The sequence below is a fragment of the Corvus brachyrhynchos genome, unplaced genomic scaffold (assembly GCF_000691975.1).
Source record: "Corvus brachyrhynchos isolate BGI_N302 unplaced genomic scaffold, ASM69197v1 scaffold249, whole genome shotgun sequence".
In the NCBI taxonomy this organism is placed as follows: domain Eukaryota; kingdom Metazoa; phylum Chordata; class Aves; order Passeriformes; family Corvidae; genus Corvus; species Corvus brachyrhynchos.
In genome coordinates, this window is record NW_008240226.1 from 1,185,104 (window position 1) to 1,207,958 (window position 22,855).

A 22,855-nucleotide genomic window follows, 5' to 3' on the forward strand; every position below is an offset into this window, starting at 1 on the left:
TGCAGTGCTGTGCTTTGGATTCAGAATGAGAATCATGTTGATAACACAGTGTTTTGCTTTTTTTGCTAAACCGTGTTTATCCTAAATCAAAGAATTTTTTCTTTGTCTAATGCTCTGCCAGTGAGGAGGCACACAAAAAACCAAAAAACCTCAAGAAAGCCCAAGAAACCAACCAATAAAAAACCCCAAAACCCCTGAAAAAACCTCTGGGAGGATGCTTTGCTGGGACAGATTACCTGAACTCAACAACAGGATATTGCACACCACGGCATGTCATATCTGCTGTAGAAACCAGGAGAGTTGCCCGGAAGGAGCAGCCACTCTGGATTCAGGAAGGGGGGGTCTAGCATCAGTCAGAGGGTGGTGAGCAATTACATTGTGCATCATTTGGATTTCTTTTATTCTTTTTATTATCATTATTATTATTCTTTACCATTATTATTGTATTTTGCCTTATTTTCAATTATTTATCTGTTCTTATCTCAACAGACAAGTTTTACTTCGATTCTCCTCCCCATTCCACCAGAATGTGGGAAAGAGAGTAGGTCTTGAGTGAGTGGCTGTGTGTGTTTCATCTCCAGCTGGGTTTAAACCATTACAGGGAGAAGTATTTTTCTCAGTGCCACAGCTCTTGAAAGTTAACTAGATTGTCTATACTGGAAGCAAGTAACCTGGTTTCCTTCCAGCTTATGCAAGGAATCTGTCTTAGGAGTTCTGTGTTTTGGCAGACTTTTTTTCCTGCCTTTAACAGTGCATGATCGGGTGATATCTCATTTCCTTCTTAATACTTTGAGATATGTTTGACAGTGGAAGCAGTTTATAGTACTTACTATGTGTATGAATTATACCTTTAGCTGTACCTGGAAATCCAGATGCTTCTTTAATGAAAGTTTCTGCTGGGCTCAGAGTCAAGATTTGATTTGTATGATTAATCTGCATCTTAGATGAATATCCTTCATACCATGCAACTGAATGTACTGGGATGAGTTGCTTTTAATCTATTCTTTATTTTCTATAAGTAATTAGGTATCCATAGATTCAAAGAGTAGCTCTACTTACCTGGAATATGCCAGAATCAACCAAGTCCATACTCACCTGCTTCAGTGCAGATGCATGAATCTGAGCAGTTCTTGCTTTGATTTGAAATGATGTACGTAGAGAGCTTGGTCTAAGAAGAAAGTCTTCCACAGAACATTCTACTTTTTCTTCCTTTTAATTTTGCAATGGAAAAAGGTATTGTATTCAGGAAAATTCCACGTATCTCTAAGTACTGCTGTGCCACACTTCTAACTGTCAGTGATCAATAGCTGTTTTTCTTGGTTTGGTCTTTGATGTCATAGATATGCTGACAAAAGCATTTGGTGTTGTAAAAAGCTGCGAAGAAAGAAAATGATGGGGTATATTCAAATCATCAATGTGGTTGTTTAAGTTAGGCAGCTCTCCCTATCCTTCCTGTACCACGGGGCCTTTTTCTTTACTTCTCCAAATGTTCAGGATAGGAGATTCCTTTTTTTTTGGTCTGAATTGCACAAAGCAATACCTTCTTTTCTCAAGGGTTTGCAGTCTAGCTCTAAGGAGACTATTATGTTAGCTTCAGCCTAAGATAGATTGTTGAGATTAGAATATGTGAATATTCATCCTGTCAATGAGTCAATTTCTGTTAGTTTCTGTTTCAGTGCCTAGAAAATGGAAGACTTGGAAAGGAGAATCAATATGTTACTCAAGTATGGAAGGTAATGACTTATAGAATTACACTTAAATATTTTTTCTTGTTAGGACAATTTTGGTTGACTTTGGGATATTTTTTTTTCCCCTTTGCGAGGTGTTTAAATGCAAGGATTGTTTTTATTTGTTCTATATCATTCACTTTGACTGACTGCTCACATAATTAAACAGAATGAAATCCTGTGTCTGATTACATTTTAAGAATCTCTTTCCATCTGGAAATAATACTTCATTGGCTTACTCTGAGGTAAATGCACGATTAAATCCTAACAGGTGTTTCCTTAAGGAAGAAGGTTTTGCAGACCTGTTGAGTCCTCAGGTTATGTGACCACTCTGTATTTCTCAGGCAGAAGTAATATTTTCTTTTGCATAGTAAAGGAAATCAAGTTTTTCAAACTCTCAAGTCTGTTCTAGTGTTTTAACTACTGATCAGTGTTGCTGTGATTTCTTTTAAAATATTTCTTTGGATTGTAGGGAGTTCAGGTACAGATGTAGTCTTTTTATGTTGAAGTTAGATATGTCTAAACCACCTGACAATTTAGAAATTTTTATTTTATTATCATCCAGTTATTAAGACTATGCACAATCTTCGTCAAAATATAGGCAGTACAAGGGTTAAAACCTGTATTTAGGGGAATTAGATTAGATTCTATGTCAGAAGATTTTTTATTACACTTATATACTAAATGGCATTTTAGTTAGAAAGCAGTAGAAATTTCATTGGAATCCAGCACCAGTGCCACAAACAATTAAGAAGCACTCTACTTATTCCTGTAATTTACTTCTTTATCTTGCATATTTTTCCAGAATCTGTCCCTGTGAAACTTCCTAGGAAAATATTTCTGAGCAAAAGAGGGTTTTATGTGTGCTTGTGTATGTGTGTGGGGAGGAATGAGAAGAAGCTAGAAAAGGGGAGACAAGTGAAAATAGATGAGAACATCAGTATGGCTAGGGAATGCTAAAGGAACTCATATCCATTTTTGCACTGTAAATGCTACCCTAGACATTGTAAATAGCCACTCTTTCTGCAAACACCTTAGCAAATGGTTCTTTGAAATTCACTGTCCTTTGCAACTCTGCCTTGTTTGTAAGCTCCTATCATTTATCATGGGAGCAGCTGTCATGGCAGGACTATAGGCTGAGACAATCTGTGAGCCAAACGCTGCTGTTGTATGCTTCTGTGAAATTTAGCTTAGGTTGTTCCTAGCCTATCAGGATAGAATCCATTCAGCATGGAAAATAGTCTTAACAGGAAGAACTTGGCTGGGAAAGGATCAGAAATATATTTGTAAAACAAAGTGAAATTGATTCAGCAAGAACAAGGAGGAAATCAAGACCATGTAGGAATTGGTGAAGGCCAGTAAAGTCTGAGAGGAATTGAATTTGCAAAGGAATTGCCATGTATAGCATCTGGGTTTTACTGAAATAGTCATCCTGACGTACTAAAGGAGGAAAAGTCAGCAATTTTGCTTCGCAAAAAGACAGATACTTATAAAGGTTATGCATATCTAAGACCCATCTTAGAAAAATGTAATTCCTAGATTATATACAGGGGTGTACTTCTGCTGTTGGTTACATGGATTAGAAGAATGTAGAACTTTTTAGACTGCCTCAGAATCACAGCCTCCCTGAAAACAGACATGTTTGTCAGACAAACACTTTGGGTGTCAGTTTTTTACTAGCTGATTCAGGAGAAATGATCACATCTAGATTCAAATACTTTTCCTTAAATAAAAAGAATTAGCATAATAAATTAAGTTCTTTCCTGTAACATGGTAAGTGTATCTTTCTCCTTTCATGCTGTTACGTATCTTGTTTCCTCTTTGTAAATTGAGTCAACACTAGTAAATGTGCAGTGGAAGTACAAAACCCCCACAGATATAATGTTTATTTTGCAGAGCTTCACTGAATCAAATTGAGTGAAATCTGTGCTATCCTTGTTTTCTGGATGTGTGCATTGTAACAACCATATGTTAGTTGTTTAAAGACCAGTGAGATATTTTTGGTTACTGATGTGCAGCCGATGTCATAAAAGATGCATGGCAAGAGGGGCAAGGTGTTTCCTCCAATTCAGCTCACGAGAGCTGGGAAGCAGTTTGCAGTGGTGTAATTGCAAGCAATATTTTGATTGAGGTCCTGTTTTCATGCAAACTCTTTAAAGCCACATGATCTCTCTCATAAGCTGGAGGTAGTAACTAGGCCTGCTATTTTCATTAAAATGAAGGAAATGTCATAAGCTAAAAGTTGAATTTTGTGGAAAAAATAGATTATAGGAGAAAGGATAGAAGAGATAAATCTAGCATATGGGTTTTTTTGTCATCTAATGGCTAGAACTAGTCCAAGAGCTGGCAGTCACTAGTGTAGAAGTGAAGTAAATCAAAGAAGATGGTAGAAGTTACTACATTTGCAGTTATTTATAACCTTAGAAAATGGAAAACCTAATAACTAGGCCAGAAACTTAGATGTATAGCTTAAGTTTTCAGTGTGATGTGCCTCACCACTGAAATAAATGTTTAGCATCTGATATTGTAGAATAAAATAATACAGGTGGGAAAAATATTTGCAACTTTTCTGTGCCCACGCTCTTAGTGAACTCTTTCAGATCAAAACTTGTTTTGGTTAGGTGCAGCAACATATTTGTATACATTGCTATATTTCCTTGCAACAGAAAAACTGGTTATTAAACTAAAAATTTTGATACATGCTCTACTAGGTATCAAATATTTCACTGAACTAAAATTTGGAAGTTATATGTTTTTATTATTTATTATTAAATATAAAACTTGTACCTTTACAAACAGTTTTGTTTGCTTTGAAGAATAGATTCAAGAATATCTTTGTATGCACATGGGACTGTTAGTTTTAAAGCACAGTAGTTCAATAGTATTACAAGCTTCTTAAAATAATCTTCCATGCTTCTCTCACTTGCAGCCTGAGTGTTGTCTGTTGTGGAGTGCTCAGTGGAAAAGGAAATTTTACCTTGAACCCTTGCTTGCAATCCCCTTCAGTTTTCTGACTGTACTCTCACTCTGCAGGTGAGAATTTATATTTATATGCATCATAAAGCAGAAAAAAATGATTTTGTAAATCTGAAAGGCTTATAAATGCAATGTCTAAATACACGTGTTCACCATGAATTTTGAATGATTCAAAAAGAAGAAGTGATCATTCTCTATGGCTGTAGTTTGCAGTGTGGTCTTACATCTAAAGCTTCCTATCTAGTAAGCAAAGACTGCACATTTAGTAAAGGTTTGGAAGAAAAGACTCATTTGAGCTGCCATCCTCCTTGACCAGTTGAGTTCTGGAGGGATGGAAAATGAGAAAATAATTTATGTAACCAAACTTTTCTAATTGACTTTTACAGCTCTACCGTGGTAGAGGAAACAGTATGAGACTCTTATATCATCATTAATAGTAATAGTTCATCCTTCAGAGAAGGCTGCTACAATCTAAACCATCTGTACCTTTTCACATTGCCAAGAGAAGCCAAATCCTAAACCGAGGAGGGCATATGCTCAGGAATCTCACAGGGAGAAAATCTGCCATTAAGTCAGTGGTGCAACTGTGAGCTTCTCCTAAATGCTATTACCTACCAATAATTACTAATCTGAATGAGCTGTCAGAGACCAAGGGGAGAGGAGACCAACATATGAGAAAAGACTTGTTAGGAAATAATGTCTTTGATTGTTCTGTTCTGTCTTTCACAATAAAACTGACAAGAAAGGTGTATGTTAAAATCAATGTCTACTTAACATTTAGGAGGTGATTCTGTTTTGCTCTGCTCCTCTCTGGTGAGACCCCACCTGGATACTGCATCCAGCTCTGGGATCCCCAGCATAGGAAGGACACCACCTGTTGGAACGAGTCCAGAAGAAGGCCAACAAGATTATTAGAGGGACGAAGTGCCTCTCCTATGAGGAAAGGTTAAGGCAATTTAGATTGTTCAGCTTGGAAAAAAGAAGGCTTCAGGGTGACCTAATTGCGGTCTTCCAGTACCTGAAGGGAGTGTACAAGAAAGATGGAGACAATTTACAAGGGCCTGTAGTGACAGGACAAGGGGGAATGGCTTTAAACTGAAAAATAAGAGGTTTAGATTAGATATCAGGAAGAAATTCTTTACAGTGAGGGTGGTAAGGTTCTGGAAGAGTTTGCTCAGAGAAGATATGAAAATGTTCATGGCCAGGCTGGATGGAGCCCTGAGCAACCTGGTTGAGTGAAAGATGTCTCTGTGCATAGCAAAGGCGTTGGAAATAGATGATCTTTAAGGTCTCTTCCAGCCCAAGCCATTCAATGATTCTATGATTTATGAGCTATTTATAAAAACATCCTAGCCACTTATGAAACAGAAACAGTGGTTTGTATAGTCCTAAATATATAAACTGCTTGGATCTTGGCTTCCCTTATTCCTATGTCAGAAAGACACAGTCTTCTGTGATGCAACAAATTAAACTAGGGTAAAGAAAGGGCTTTCAAAGAAGTCAAGTAGACCATTGTGATCTACACAGATACTGTTGGTGGAAGATATGGCAGAAGAGAAAGACAGGTATGACTTCTCAGATGCAGTGCCGTGCCACAAGTACTGGCGATGACACCTTTGCAGATGGTATTGATGGAGGAGGTTTCTTGTGCTTCCAGATAGGTGGAGTACACTGTCCTGTATCTAGCAGAGGTACCTCTGGTAGTTTAGTTTAAAGTATTAGATTTCTGACAGCATGAGGTTCTGTCTTGCCTAATTTTCCTTGCTGAGAAGACAGATGAATTTGAACTCAGTATTGTGCTGCAGCTGGTGCACGCTGCTAAATAAGATGCCCCCTGAACTCTCTTGCAGGACACCACACGTGCTGTAATCTTGTATTTTCCCTTCATCAGGCCTGGGCTAAAGGAATTCCCTTTCAATAACCTGCTAGACGCTGGGAAATCTTACCTTTATTAATGTGTGTGTGCATGTTTTGTGTAGATGTGAAAATATCACCGAGGCGCGTCCCTTTTATGACTTTTTATAACTAGAAATGGAAGTCAGAAGAAAAGTACTGGTTCAGCTGAAGCAACTTGTAGTTCAAGGCAATAACAAAGATGCTCTTTATTGCAGGATGTTATGCTTAGGTCATTGCTTTTAGCATTACCTGTGCACTTCCAGGTACTGTCAAACTTGTCACAGAAAATAGCATATTTCCTTTTCTTCCACTGGTGTTGCTCTGTAAATGTGTTACCTACGATAATAGAATAAGAATACAATTGGAAGACTTTTTGTCACTGCTGTTAGTGCAATTTTTGAGGGCTTTTGCAGTCATTCTGAAAAATTTGGAATAGCAGCACTTTGGGAAGGTTGGCCAAAGCTCTAAATTAATTGAAATATGTGGCAGTCCTGTTCAGCTCAAAAATGTTAACTACTGCTACAAGGAAAACATGAATGTGAGAAAATTTTTTATTGGCTGTTTTCCTAGAATACTATTTCTGCTTTCAACTCCTGGTAGTGTTTTGGATCCACATTATGCCCGGCTGAGACTATTAAGGTGAGGTCTGTAACTTGGTACATAAGGTATTAGACATTTTATAATCTTAAAAGCCCTACATATATATCAATACAAAAACTTAAAGTACCAATAGCAAAATAAAGTATCATTATTCCCAAGGGGAGATGAGAGAAGTGTTTTTGGTAATGTCTAAATGAGAATAGTACCCATTACTTCTTATGAGAATGTTGTGCAAGCTATAATAGAGCACCTCTTTACTTGAACTCTTATGTGTTGTCTCTGTCCTATAAATAGACATTCTATTTCCACTATATTCTTTGTAATAAGAAAGTAGGAAACTTAATACATTTTGCATCTTTGGGTTTGATTTTTTGTTCAGTTGTATTTGAAATGTGCATTAAAAAAGACAGAAGTTTTTGCAGAAAATTCCCTTTCAATTCTGACATAAAGTGAAGGAGTGCCATTCTAATCTCACAGCTCTTAATTGTCTTTAGTGGATAAAAGAGAAGTGGAATTTATACCATGTTTGAAATATGTGTATATAAATCTACATATATAAATGCATGAAACTGCAGAAGATAGCAGCCAGCCTCACTCAGAAATCCTTGCTAGAAGAGTGGGATGAAATACACTAAAAATGTTGTGCTTGGTCAAACAATTAAATGTCACAATTTAGATGAAGGAAAACATGCAAGGTGGGCTAGCCAAATGTAAACAGGTTAGTGAATATATTTTCTGAGAAGAAACCTCAAAAAAATAGTCCCCTCAAATAAACAGCTTAATTTTTTCTAAGTATGTGCCATTTTATTATTTCCACAGCACCAATATAAATGATTCTGTCTCCTACCCTGTTTCTTCCTGCAAGCATTACCTTCAATGTCTACCAAAAGTTATTCATTTTCCAACCTTTACCTGCTTAAGAAAATGGGGAGGAAAGGAACTAAGCTAGTAGACAGAAAATACTGTTGCTCATAAGGCTCTGTTTTTAGGTGGATTTTCTGTTGGGATATCCAGTGTTCGTCAACCTCGTAGGCTACAAAAAGTGTTGCAAGAGCCATTTTTCCTTTCGTGTGCCCTGGCCAGCTTTAAATTATATATCTGGCTACTATCTATCTTTCCTACCATCTATCTAGTTGTCTTAGCTAGAGAATGTACTATATGGTGGTTTCCAAATAGTTTTGTTGAGGTTTTTCTTTCATTATGTTTAGTGAATGAAACACTTTTAAAGAATATTAGAGAGTAGTGGTTTGGTCCAAAATACTCATTACTGTTTACCTTCTGTGAGATAAGAATTAGGAGAAATGCAAAGCAGGCACCAAACTTGAGAGAATATAAAGAAGTTTATTAACAGACCTAAAAGAAGAAAAAAAAATTATACCACACCTCCAGAACACTTATCCTCCCCCCACCTTTCTCCCTTCTCCAAGTGACATTGTAAAAAGACAACCCTTGAGATGTTCAGTCTGTTTACCACTTCCATAATAACCTTGTTCAGTCCATTTAGGAAGAGGAGTCTCTCTTGCCCATGCAATGAACATATTATCACAACGAGACAGCCGCCCACTTCCAAATAACTCTGTTCAGTCCATTTAGGAAGAGGTCTCTCTGCTCGCATGTGAGTCCCTTCCCCCGACTTGCAGCTTCTTTTGCAACTGCTTTTGAGGGTCCACTCTTGAAGTTTTTTGGGGTACAATTTTAAGGTTGAGCTATTCAGAAACAAAAGTTCTCTTCCTTCTCCTTCCCTGGGAGCAAAGGGTCTTCCTCATCTTCATCGTTAGGACTATCTCTGGGAGCATCTCTAGGAGCTGAGGTTTTCTCCTTTCCCATTTGGAGCAAAAGTCCTCACTGCTTCCATCTCTCCCTGTCCAAACTTCTCATGAAATTACAGCTGCATCAGCATCTGCCTATCTCAGCGCAGGTGCTTTTGCTCACAAGTTGAACACTCCACCCCCCATGCCTTCAGAAATTACAACGGGATACTCTGATGTATCATAGCTTCACAACAGACTTTCAGCTTTAAGCATCTCCTCTTTCTCTTCCCTCAGGTTTTCAGCTCTTCACAGCACTAAAAGGGTTAATCTCACCTCAGCCTTGCAGCTGGAATGTTGCTTATCGCTGTTGGTCACCTGGCCTCTGCGGACAGCGGTGGGCAGCTTTAGCTGAATCTTGGCCGAACTGGAGAAGGGGGGCCACTCGTCTGCCCACAGCAGGGCTGTGCGGGGGCTCTGCGGGTGGAGCAGGGTCCATCGACTCCAGGATGGCCATGGCCTGGCCTGGCCTGGCCTGAGCAGGGCCCGGGCCGGGTCCGCGGGCCCCCCCCCTGAAAGGGCCCCCCGCCCACCGGCCCAGCACCGGAAACGAGAGAGAGCTTCTGTCTCAGGGTTTCCTATTCTTAAGTGTGAATCACAGAGGCGGTCACAATTTTAAGTGGCTTAGAGAATTGTCCATATTCAAACTGGCCAGCTGATAGGTTCTGTCAGGTCATAGAGGAAGCTGCAAGCACCCCTTTGCAAGAACATCACTTCCAGGACTATGCTTGCTAACCCATGACATAGTTACCCAAAATGGCTGGTTTGCACCTGCATGAAAACAAAAAGCCATTTCTAATGGTATAAATCCAATGCAACTTCCAAAAAAGTATTTATAATTTCAGCTCTGATAACTCTCCCTCTTGCATGCTTAGAGGGAAATAAATGAGTGTACTTAATTTTATTTTTTTTTAAAGTGATCTTCATGTTATTGCCCTACTTGGACAATCCACTTCAGACTAAGAAAGGAGTCACCTCTCAGATGAAGGTTGGAACATTAGAAATGTCACCCCATAAAATATTAGGAGCCTTCCAGGAAGGGGAGTCCTAAAACTGCTGATGTAAGAAAACTGGAGAATTAGCAAGTAAAGTTCCTAAGCCAGAGGCACAACAATAATTCTTAATAGAAAAAAAGCCCAGATAGAATAGTTGAAACTATTTATGGTACAATTGTCTATAAAAGAGCCATTAAATTTGAACAGAAAAAAGCTCAGCTCAGAAGCCTGGGTCTACCCTAATAGAAGCACTAAATAATGACCTCCTCCACTGAAAAAATACATGAACTTTTGCAAAAAGACTAATATTAAAATGTTATATCATTGCAAATACCTATGATTTTATTCCTTAATAGTGGTATAAGTCAGGCATAAACCAGGACAAATGACATTATCAGGAAAACAAAACAGATCATTAACAGGACAGTAACTTTGCCTTGTAAAGGACACTCCAGCAGTCGTTGGTACTGCTTGAACTCCAGCTGACATTGCTGCAGGAACTATTGAAAGCTTTTATGCTCAGTACCATCTCTGTTACTACAAGGAGATGACGGTAGTCAAAACTATTCTCCTGCTTAGCCAGCCATAAGAACATTTTCTATCCCCTCGAGCTGTGTATTTTATGTATGATCTGATGAAGATATTTTTAACTAGTTTTTGTCTTCTACCTTTATACATACATTTATGAATTGCAGCCTCTGAAAGGATAGAATCATACTGCCATGCTGCAAACCTAACCCAGTTATTTTTGTTGATTCAATTCAAATCTCATGAAAACCTCTCTTTAAATTCTGGAAGGGCAAATTTTACTTAAGATTTTCAAGCACACACTAGAATTTTAAATCCCCAACTGATTAAGCTCCTTGTGAAAACCAGGTCCTTAACCAGTTTTTTTTGTTGTTAGTATTGATACTTTCCCAGAATCAGGTTCTTTTATTAAGTAAGGATTAGATCCGGTTCTTCATGATACAGGAAAAAAAGCCAAAAAGATTGGAAGGAGATTTGCTTCATTCATGTATTTATTTAAGTATAAACATGGAAAGTATAGTGACTACTATATTGCTTCAGTATGGAGTAAGAGTTTTGCTTAAATCTGAATGTAGGACAAAAAAGTGACTGTATAGTTTATTCGCTCTTCAGTGTTTCAGCTGAGACACCAGAAAGCAGTACCTGCTATAATATTAATTTTTTCTTTTTGAAGTCTTATGTGACATTATTGACACCTTTGTGAGGATGGTTCTATATTCATAACAGTGATAGAATTATTTAAAGTTTTACTATATTTAATTATGGCTGATATCAAAATACCTGCTCTGCAAGATACTTATTACTGTCAATCCCTATTTCACTGAACCTTAGGGTACCAAACATATATAATAACTGTTTCAGCAGTTATCAAAAAAGAATTTAGTGAAATATGGATCTCAAATTGCTAAATTTGTCAGTGGGGCAGAACAAAAGCAATTGGAAAGAAAATGAAGGAGAAGAAAAATTTTGTGGGGAATTGTTGCCTCTTGAAATAAAAAATTGGTGTCAAAATTTAAGTATTCAGGGCTGTCTTCTGAATGCAGTTCTTTTTAATTTTTGTGGTTTTTTTCCCCCACTACTTCAATGATACACAAAGACATCATATATTTTTAAATAAACTAGCAGATATTCCTCAAGAGATAGTTTCCAAGCGCTGTGGACCTCAGCTAGGATTAATGGTCTAGAAATCAGCCTGCCCCTCTGGTGACTCTCTCCACTGATCTAACCTCTCTGGAATTAATTTTTTATGGTCAGATTAGAAAGATTAAAATAAAACAGAGCTGAGTGTTGAGTGGTATAATTGTTGTAATATAAAAGAGAGTGTTTGAGCTCTTTCATTTCCCTAAACCACCTGCACAGTTTTAATGGCAAATATGCTAGAAGCATTCTGTCCTTTTTGTAAAAGAATTCTGTCCTCCCAATGTGGAGCCTCAGTTCCTCTGAAGCAGCTCTCAGACCTTTACTGAAAGGATTACCACCTTGAATTTGTAATCTCTTTTAGAGATGGACCGGTTGTTACACAGCTGGCACTGTTATTGCACAGTCCCATTTTAGTAATCTGTAATAGCCATCTGTGCACTCTCAAAACCTTTCCAGATAAAACCCAAGCATTTCTACAGTCCAAAGGTGTATACTAATGTTTCAGGGTGGATTTATGATGAGTATTTAATGGGAACATAAAATTATGCTATAAGGAGAATATTGGCTTTAGAGGAATTCTTCTATGTATTGAAAAAAGATCCAGATCTTCACATTAAGCAATTTGAGCATTTTTTGTCCTACTTAATTTTATTTTGAACTGCTGAAAATCAGCAAAGTCTTACGTTGTAATGGTTTGCTAAGTCTCTTTAAAGAATAAACTTTATCATCTCATGTGAACTAAGACAATTCATTGTCTTAATTGAGCTTCAAAATATGTGATTTTTAGAAGGAGAAGGAAAGTTTGACGCTCTATGCCTTTTATAAACCTTTTTCTAAATGGAGAGTGGGAAATATGATTGATAACTGTTTAATAATTTAGTTTATTTTCATTCATTTCATTCACGTATAACAGATGAGTAAGCAACGAGTAGACTGAACCTATAGTTTTGGGCTTTTATTTTTCTTTCCTTTCAGCTATTATTTTCTTTTCTAGATGAAAATGAATTTTAACTTTAAAAAGAAAAAAAAAGGTCACGTTTTCACAATTCTGTCAAGTTTTGTGTATTTTGCCCATAGGGGAACTTTGTACTGTACACTCAACAAATTTCTATATTCTTTTGTTTTGTTTGCTGGATCGTGCTGATAAAATGATATAAAACAGAGTTAGAGATGTTTGCTTCTTGTCACAAGCTAAACATTGGGGATAGAGGACTGTAGTGTGCTATTGGTACTTAGATTCTTTTAAACACCAAAAGGCAGCAGAATTTCCACTGCAGATTTAACTTAAACAATTGCTGACCCCAATTCTACCTAAATTATGACTTTAGCTGGAGACCAAGATCTGCTTTTGTTGCTCAGATCAGTGGGTAAATCTAAACCTATGTTCCTACTGAAAGCAGTCAAAGCCAATAAAATGTTTTTTAGAACATTTTTCTGCAGTGGATGATGATAGCAAGCTTTGTATGAGCAGCTTCCTCAGGGAAAGACAGTAAAAGGAGAGGGGAATTGTCCTTGCCCCTTTCCTGTGTTTTACTACCTCTTTGTCTCAGGCTATTCCAGCACAACAGCAGATTCTGCAGGGTGAGAACAGGATAATGAGGGAAATATGAGATATCTCAGTTTCTTCTACCCTTGTTCATAAAGGAAGAATTTGGGTTTTTTCCCTCCAGACAGGTAGATGCATTGTTACCTGCTGAAGCCTCTGTTTTCAGAGTGGTCTTTTCTGCATCTTCAGAATAGCAGGACTTGAAGAAGTCTTTCTACATGATATGCAAAGTAAACAACCCAGTTTATTTGTATCTGAGTGGTGGCTTATTTTTAAGCATCAGTTGATTTCCAGAAATTCAGTAGTTCAGAAAGTAAAATATGATTGCTATATCTGGGTTAAGTAATCAGGAATCCTTTTCATGCCTTTTTATATCTTTTCACGCCTTTTTATATCTTTTCACGTAGTAGTGAACCCAGAGAAGTTACTTTCTGTTGTTGATGCACATCATATTGTGACAGTGTATCATGCACCTGTGTTTGCTTCTATGGCTATAGACCCAAATGTGTACACATGGTAAAAGTAGTAGCAAGGATTTTAATACTCATATCTACTTCTGTTTTCATAAGTGAAACAAAGATCAGTTGTTAAAATTATCTTTTTTTGTAGCTTGACCATAAACCCAGAAAAAATACTGGCAGCTAAAAATGTTATTCTAAGCAGAAACTACTGAGTCTGTTTCCTGAGCACAGAGAATGTAATTCTTGGGAGAATATTTAGGATTTTTTTTTTTTTTTTCCAAAGAGTAAGGGAATGAAAATGAGCAATGGAATAGTTCTCAGAGAGGTGTGATTATAGAGCCTGCTTGATGCCTCTACATGAAAATGAAGGTGTTTTCTCACAATCATGTAGAACTTTGTGTAATTTACTTAATTACACAATAGAACAAACAATGCTTTTGTAATAGAGTAGGCATCCCATATAGCCATAAACCATATAGTAAGGTCAGGTCAGGGAAAGCCTCAAAGGTGTCTGAAGAGTCTGATTTCTTATGGAAACTCCGAACCTGCCATTAACCCTGTCACATTCTCAGATAATGTGACATTGTAAAAGCCTTTCTTCCAATCATAATAATGATGTTAGATGATAGTAACTTTCTGTGCAATAATACAAAGCCTTGTTTAATTTATTGTTTAACCAGTCATTATGACATGTCATTTATTTTAATCCCTCTGAAGGATAATCCTATTTAAGAATTGCAACAGGATTTGAATACTATTCAGAGACAGAAGCGAAATTTCTCTTTTATCATAAAATATTTTTTGCAATGGCTATTATACTATTTCAGTACCAAAATTAAAAAGTGACTTTGCCTATACTGGTTTGCTTGGTTATACAGCTATATGTATTTAAAAATTTTGTTAGTAGTAAGCAGTTTTCAACAGATGAACATACAATAAAAATACTGTAAAGCACACACTTCTCAGGTTATTCTAAGATCTATAGTTGAGAAGACAAAATATAGAAAATGAAATTTAATGAGATGAAAATTTATTAGAGATACACACCTTCTAAAATTTCTGTATTGAGAGATTTGTGGTCCATAGCTTCAATAGGAAGATAGGAAAAATAAATCACTCTGGTTTTGGAACATTTTGATTTTACTGTTCTGGGAATTATCAGCCTTATTTATAGGTACTATTCAATTTGATTTATTAAATGATTTTACAGAGAATGTTTTACAGTGCAATAAAATCATAGAGCTTAACACTAAGGTGACCTTCATCTGAAATATGCATATGAAAATACTCAGTTCATGTAAGGATAACCATTATTTTTTTTTAGCTATATTAAATAATCATTTCCATTTATACAGCAGATATTGCTGATCTGTCCCAATAATTTATCCAATAGTTTATCATCTAACTTTACTTGGTGGTAAAATAAAAACATCTAAACCATGCAATCACTGGGATATGGCTTTAATGATTTGGTGAAACAATATTCAAAGAGCTGAGAAAAATAATTTCCTGTCACTGAGATTGTCCTTCTGAAACTTCTGTCTCATTCAGGTCTTTTTATTTCAATGTGTTTTGTAATTTTATCTGATTTTTCACTGCCCATTTTGGGGCTTGAATATGTTTTTTTACATCACTACGGTACAGCAAAATTTATGATAATCATTAACACTGAGAATTCCACTTTTACCCACTCTTCTGTCATAAAATAGTAAGTCATGAAAAAGAACTTTGTTGGGGATCTAGAGCATAAATCTTCAGATCTGGTGGTGTAGAGATCAGGAAAGATGTGACAAAAGTGAATACTATTATGTAACAAAATAAGTACCAACGAAGAAAAGAGAAAAAAAAATGAGAACTAGCACATGAATTAAAAAAAAAAGATAAAAATCTATAAAAGAGTAGGGTACATCATCAAATGTTTCCTCTTGAGCAGCACTGCTCTGAGTATTCCTTTATCTTTTCCTGTGCTCTGAACAGACTACCTCTCATTGTAGAAAGACTCTTCAACTTTACTTACCCTGAGGCAAATTACCCAGGCTGGCAAAGCTGCATATTTTGACTTTTATGCTTTATTATTTGGAAATGCAATGATCAGTTGCTACTATCATTTACATTGGCAAAAAGTGAGTATTGCTTCCTTTGCTTTAGAGAAAATATATCTAGAGAGGTCCCTTCCAACCATAACTATTCTGTGATTCTGTAATTATGATGTAATAGGCAATACTTTGATAAAGTCTGTGCTTTCCCCCTTTGGAAAATGCTGACTGATTGACCTTAGAAATAATGACTGGTAATTAATTTTTTAGTACCTTTTATTTCAACAAGCCTTTCAATGTGGGGAGGTGCTGTACACTTTTCGAAAAACACTTATGTTCTCTTTTTGATGGAGATTGTGGGGAGAGTTCAGAATCATAATGTTCTTGTCCAGTTCAGTGAATAAATCAAAACATTTTTTCTTGCTTAAGTATGATTTTAAAATCTCTATTCTTTTAGAGTCCTATTTTCATTTAGGAGTGGATATTCATATTCATATATCTCTGACCCTTTTTTTTCTGATTGTATAGGCTTTTGCTCCTTGTGCTAGTTTTCTTACAATGTAGTAGTGGCTTTCTAGTTTTATCACATTGATTAAGAGAAGATGTCATAATTTCAGATACAAAGTAACTTCTATCAAGCGTACCATAGGGAGACTCACCTTGACTCACCATATACAAAGAATATCCTTTTAGAGTTTGATAAGAGGATGCTGGGAATATTTGCCAGATTAAAAAAAAAGGACCCAACAACACACAAACAAAAAACCCCTCAAAACACAGAATTTTTTTTTTTTTTTAAGGAACTGAAATGTCTCTTCAGTGGTTCTCAGGGCAAATTCCTAGGCAGCTCGTAGTCAGCATGTCACATATTGTTGGTATACGCACAGGATCATATGGAAGTCTGTTAGTACTACATCTGTAGTGCAACATCTACATTTGGGACCCAGCAGAAGTAGAATCCTGGTGTTCTGCTTCTGGGCAGGAGGTAGATTATTTGAAATGATTGAAATTTAGCCTATTTGTGCAGCATGGATTTATCAGCAATAGCCTTACTTCCAGGTTTCCATTTCTCTCATTCTGTCCCTGCCTCTGTAAGTACATATGAATTTACAATATAGTTCACAGATGGCTTTCTAGCAAAAACTTCCTTTGTGAATAAGACAAGCAAGAACTTGTTTGTGCAGGGCACAAGGTACAGTAACAAGAGGAGGCAGCTATTTGAGTAGTGTAGGCTAGAGAAGGTCTCTTAATCAGTCTAAATATTAATATAGAACCGATTACAAATGCAGTAAGAACGTTCCAGTACTTGTACTCAACCTGGGATGCAAATGGTAGCAACATCATTACATTCAATACTAAAACAAAGTGCTTGTTTAATAATTTATCTACATAGAGCTAGATTTAATAGGAAGCAGTGGACCGTACTACAGTCAACACATTAATATATCTATAATTAAAAAATAAATAGAATTATTAAGTCAGAATCACTTCCCCCATTAGTCTAGTGAAATTCTTTTATTTATATATAGAGAATACACGTCACAAAATAGAATAGATTTGCCTTTGGTCATACTATTGCATGAGAGAAGGCCCCAGCCAACAAGAACAGTAGAAAGTAGAGCATTAATAAAAATAGAGTCAAGAAGCAATAAAATGAAAGAATAAGAAAGAAATGGTAAAATACTTGTGCACTAGAAGTATTTTCTCTGTGAACCCAGACAATGAAGTAATCATAGGGAAGGAAAATTCTATTAAGCCAAGAACTTTCTTGTGCACTCTGGTATTGCAAAAAAGTCAATATTTTCTAATTTTGGCATGCTCATAATCTAAGATGTTCATTCTCTTCTCATAATCTGGTGAAGCCTTATGTGGTCATCTTTTGCTTTTAATTCATTATATTTGGGTTATTGTATACTGGCAACAAATAAATGACCAATTATGTGAATTTGGGTCCATTATATTTTGTTTCCATTTAACATATTTCGGGCCTTCTGGTATCTGACTTTGCCAGCAGTAAACTCATTGCTTTTGTTTAATTAATTTAATTTGTCATACTATTATGGAAATAATTAAACAAGGGTTTTGTGCATTCTCTATAGTATTTGCCTTTCACTGAGTCCTTTAGACTTAGATTCGAAATGCTGCATCATATCTTTCTTCTTGCAATGAAAGAAATTTGAACAAGTGCTGTTAACAACCTGTTTTATTGTAGTTTGCTTTTACTTGGGGGTGACCTTAGATGACTCAAGTAGGAGTCCACCTACTAGAAACTAGATTTTAGAATTAATGCCAATAAGAATAAGCTAATAATATTCTGCTTACAGAACCTGTTTTGGCATCTCCAAATTATACTTCTCCTTCACATCTGGCTTGAATATCTCAAAAGCCTTGAGATAACATAATCTTATGCGTACCAGAAATAAACTATGCTCTAACAATCAATGAAAAATGCTGTGTGCCAAAGTATGTCTTAAACCTAGCTCCTACAGAAGGCTGTGGGAAATCTACAGAGATTTAGCACCTACAGAAGACTAAGAAGAAACAGCATATGCTGTCATACCCACTCTGTGGCCCATGAAAAGAAAAAAAATTGACAGATATTTGTGTAGGTTATGAGAATTGATAATAAAGTCATAGGAAATTTTACAGAATCACAGGATATTCTGAGCTGGAATTTGAAATTACAATTCTCCTGTAGCCATAGGAAGTTGAAAAAGATAATCTAGCCAGTGCAGCTCAGGTACAGTGCCCAAGTCTTTTGACATTAGTCAGGATTAGGTAAGGGTGGAAACATGGGAATGTATGTGGGATACGAATTGACTCAAATTTGGTCAGTTTAGTTACTGTACACGTCCAGTGAGTTGTAGCTTGTCCTGCTGTTTCTGTGCCAGATGTACTGTAAGTCTGGCAGAAGGTTTCATAGCTGTTTCAAAGACCAAGCACAGCTTTACTACCCTTGGAAACCAAGGTAAAAAAGGACACACTGAGAATTTTGATGTGTGTTGTTTATCTTGCCCAACCATGCTGGGCTGTGTTTCTGAATCTTTTATGTTAGACATAAATATAAAATAATCTAGACAGAAGTCAACATTTTCTTTATATGTTGACAGATAACTATAATTTACTTTTAAGAACGGTTAAAATTAATTTTCAACAGTTTTTAGCAAACACAAGATCATTTGTGCTAAAATTCCTTACCTTTTAATTTAGATTAGTAAAAATAGATATGTGCTTGCATTATAGCACACATTAAACACCCTAGAGAAGCAGTTCCTATATTTTGGAAAGCTATCACATACTTTCAATTTGAAATTAGTGTTTAAAAATGCAGAGTCCAGCAGCATGCATCAGATTAAAAAAAGAACAATTCAGATTACATATTTTCACCATATTGGTAACAAAATATTTTATGTTTTTTGCAAAGTTACAGAAGTCCTGAAAGCAATTTTAAATTGATGGTCAGAAGAGTTTGGAAAAAAAGCAATTCATTCTCAAGAACAATAGCACATAATATGGAACCTTTATTTGCTGTTGGCATTACAGTAAAACAAGTGTGATTGTGATCCATGGAGACTTCAGGTTTTTGCTGTTAATCCTCCTACGAGGATAACGCGATACCCTGCAAACCACTGTAGATTCACAGTAGATCCACAGACTAGTAAATATCCTGGGCTTTCAAAATAAAAGACATTAAAAATATAACTCATAGAGATCCCTATTTCTCTAAATGTATGCCTGTATTTCTAATTATATTTTACCTCTCTCTGAACTATTTAATTACACAATTCTTTCTCAACCCAAGGACTACCTTTGACACTGCTGATGTGCAATGCACTAGATTGGTTGAAGCATTCTTTTTAAAACATGTTTTGCTAAAATAATATTAAACATTTGTGATTCTGCTATCAGAAATAACAAAAGAAATAGAAAAAATGAGATGCAATTATTCCTGATTTGTTTAAATGCTGCTGCCATAGTGATCTTCCAGCCATGCTTCTGAGGTAGTTTTACTGCAGACTTTTTCTGGATTTATTTGCTTTCAGATTTTAGCTCTGCTGTTATGTTCTTTCCTTGTAGGCACCTGCAAACCCTGCAGTTATGAAGCAGTATTTGTTATTCATCCTGTTTTCTGGGGCAAGTGGGAGACAAGAAGGACCATAGGTCACCATAAACCGTTCAGGTCAAGCAGTTTGGGTTTCAGAATCCCTCAGAGCTATCATCCTCCTGCTTTCTCAACAGCTAACAGCATATCATAAAATGTCAGTGGTTTTGGTGTCAAGAAATGAGTAAAAGCAATTCCAGAAAATAAATTTAATTCCTGTTTAATCTGAACAAAGGTCCTGAATACTGTTGCAGTTCTGCAGGAGTTTCTTAAATTTATTTTCCATCTGGCCTTAACAATGGTCCCTTAAGATATGTGGGCAGATCCTTGCTGACTAGAATGTAATACCCTCAGTGTTCAACAAAAATAAGATGCAGAGAGTCTATTTCCAGCTTGTATTTTGCCATCCGTTTTCATTATATGTTTGTTTGTGAGCGGCAGCTTCCTGTTCCACCTATTTAGTGACTGTTCTCAAAGTCCACAAAAGCGTAAGAGAAGTTTCAAGGAAAAAAAGGAAACTTCAATAATTCTGAAAAATATCAAACATTGGATAGACACTTGTAAAGGTAATCTGTAAAAGTAATTTGTAAAGGTAAAAGCCTTCCTGGTGTATCTTCTTGCCTTCATATTGATGTATTTTTACTATTGTTAAGGACAGAGAGTATCAACACAGAAAATAAGATTGCAATATGGAACTCTAAACTGGTTTGTATTGGAGAGTTTTTTGAAACTGTCAGTCTTCAGCCAATGTGCTTTTTTTCTGTATACCAATTTCAGCCACATTTTTTACATGGTGCCCACGTTAAAGCAGAAGTCTGTTACTTGTGAAACACCAGCTGTTGACATTTTTGAAGTTGCATGGGGAAATTTGAGCCTTTTGTAAAATGTGTCCAGCAGGATATAGAAAATTTAGGGGAGAAAGGGCACTTTTGAACAAAAATGCAATCATCTTCCTATTTTTCATGGCAACTAACAGGGATCTAGTTTCTTTTACCTTCAATGGGAAATTCTATTTTTATTAAGCAGAGCAGTAAATTAGCTTCTGGCATTTTGTATCTTGGACAGCTGCAATGCTCAGAGCCACAGAGATGACAATTAGAAAAGAAATTACATGAGTAGTGTGGTAAACTGAAGGGGGAAGAGCGAGTTGTCTTAGGCCAAATCATTTATCCAGAAAAGATTTCATCAGGCTAATGTCAAAAAATTTTCAAAAGAAATGTGCTTTCTGCTTCCCTGAAAAAAATCTGGCTGAATTTTCATCTGTTCCTGGTGTATTTGCCCTACTGGCTATGTATTCCATGATACCCCATGTTAATGCACATTAATTACCATTATTTATAGACTAAGTTAGAAAAGTGATTTCTTTTACAGTAAACACTATAAGATGCTATACCTTCTTGAAAGGAATTAATTTAAAAAGTAATTAAATTCTGTGGGTTTTTTAGAAAAAGTATCTTTAGGGAAACAAAAATACTTCCTATACAATTGTATGAACTGCTAAATCTATTCTACCCTGAGTTTATCCATACTCTTTTAGAGAGGAATTTCTGATTTGAGTTGTGGGATGGTATTATATAAACAGTGTTTTTTCATTACTATTTCTTTTCCTTCTTTTGCTGTTGGAAAATTAGAGATGCTACTTCATTAGTCTCTAATGGTAAAAAAGGTAATAATTTCAGTACTTTGAATTTACTTCCGTTTCCAACAAATAGAGAATACAGCAAGAAGGTGAATGATTGCATGGATAACTTTGATAATTGTTATATTGAAGAAGTCAATTATTAGGCCAGACTCAAAAAAGCCCATTTACATTTGACTTTCCTTCTGTTTCAGTAAAATTGCACACTATTGCTGTACAGTGGTTTATGTCTCTCAGTTTCCATAAATTAGTTTGTGCAATCTGTCCCTGTGACCTCAGGAACAATTCTCCTTCTGTCTGTATGAGGCATATGAACAGGGATGCTGAGACTGGAAAACTTAGTAGAGCTGATAATTGATTATTTGCCCTGTAAGTAAACATCAGCTGCGGCTAACATTGAGTTGGATGGGTAACTTTCTTGTATCACAGCCGCACACCACCACCACACAGCAGGAGGGAAGAGAAACTTGTCAGCTGCTCACAGATTAGAAGGAAAGAAGGGGTTTTTTTTCTCCTTGTCAGACTAGCAAATTGTTATGGACTTCTAGCACTGAGTGTGAGATAGAGACTGATGTGTTTGTATTGGTTCCTTCTGTAGCTCTGACCCCCTAACATCAAACCAAATCTTTGAGAGCACACATGTATGGGAGGGAGGAAGGACTGGTGATTAAGATTACAAATTGTGGATATATAGCTAGAAAAGGAGAAAATAAAAAAGGTGATTTAAAGAACAAAAATAGAGTGGGCTTCTTGAGGTACTTGATGCTCTGTTCCCTTCCCCACTCTTATGTTTTCACATATGTTTATGTTACTTAACATTTACCTCCCCCTCATAACAGTTAATAAAATGCTTTTCAATGCACTTTGATAAACCTGAGATCTACAGAAAGAGGCAAAAGCATCAATTTTCTGCAAGATTAAAGCAGGAGAGATCAGATATTCACAAAACAGTTCTGTTCCTTCAAACCTTACCTTTGAGGTCAAAAAGATGGCTAGGGAAGGCTTTTAAACTCAAGCTTTCTGTTTTGCTCCATGATCCTTTGCCAGGTTTTCTCTCATTTGCAGAGAACTTAAGTGCTCCCTCCACATTTTAATTTCTGTTTCAGAAGTTCTGCCTGTGAAAGCAGGCAGTTATTACAAGCAGAATTTATTTTAGCATGACCATAGACAATTATATCTCATAACTGAAGTAATTCTTCACTCATCTTAATATTTGCTTCTGTCCCTTCAATATTTGCAGATTTTATCAGCTTCCCTTTTCAGTTTTACTGCTGCAAACTAAACAATCCAGGTTCTTTTAATCTATTTTTTAACTAAAGAAGAAGTTTTCCCGTCATCTAATCATTGTATCAGTCCTGCTATGGAACCCATTCCAGTTTAAATTAACATTTCTAAAAAAAA

At 36.2% G+C, this 22,855-nt stretch overlaps 1 long non-coding RNA gene across 1 annotated transcript in view; it reads left to right on the forward strand.

The window, feature by feature from the left end:
* Nucleotides 1-475: 475 nt before the first annotated feature.
* The window catches only part of LOC108449321, a 32,050-nt gene continuing 9,670 nt past the window's right edge, over nt 476-22,855 (forward strand). The window contains exons 1-2 of the long non-coding RNA XR_001865478.1: nt 476-1,733; nt 4,657-4,760. This is a non-coding gene — a long non-coding RNA (uncharacterized LOC108449321). The remainder of the gene's footprint in view (nt 1,734-4,656; nt 4,761-22,855) is intronic.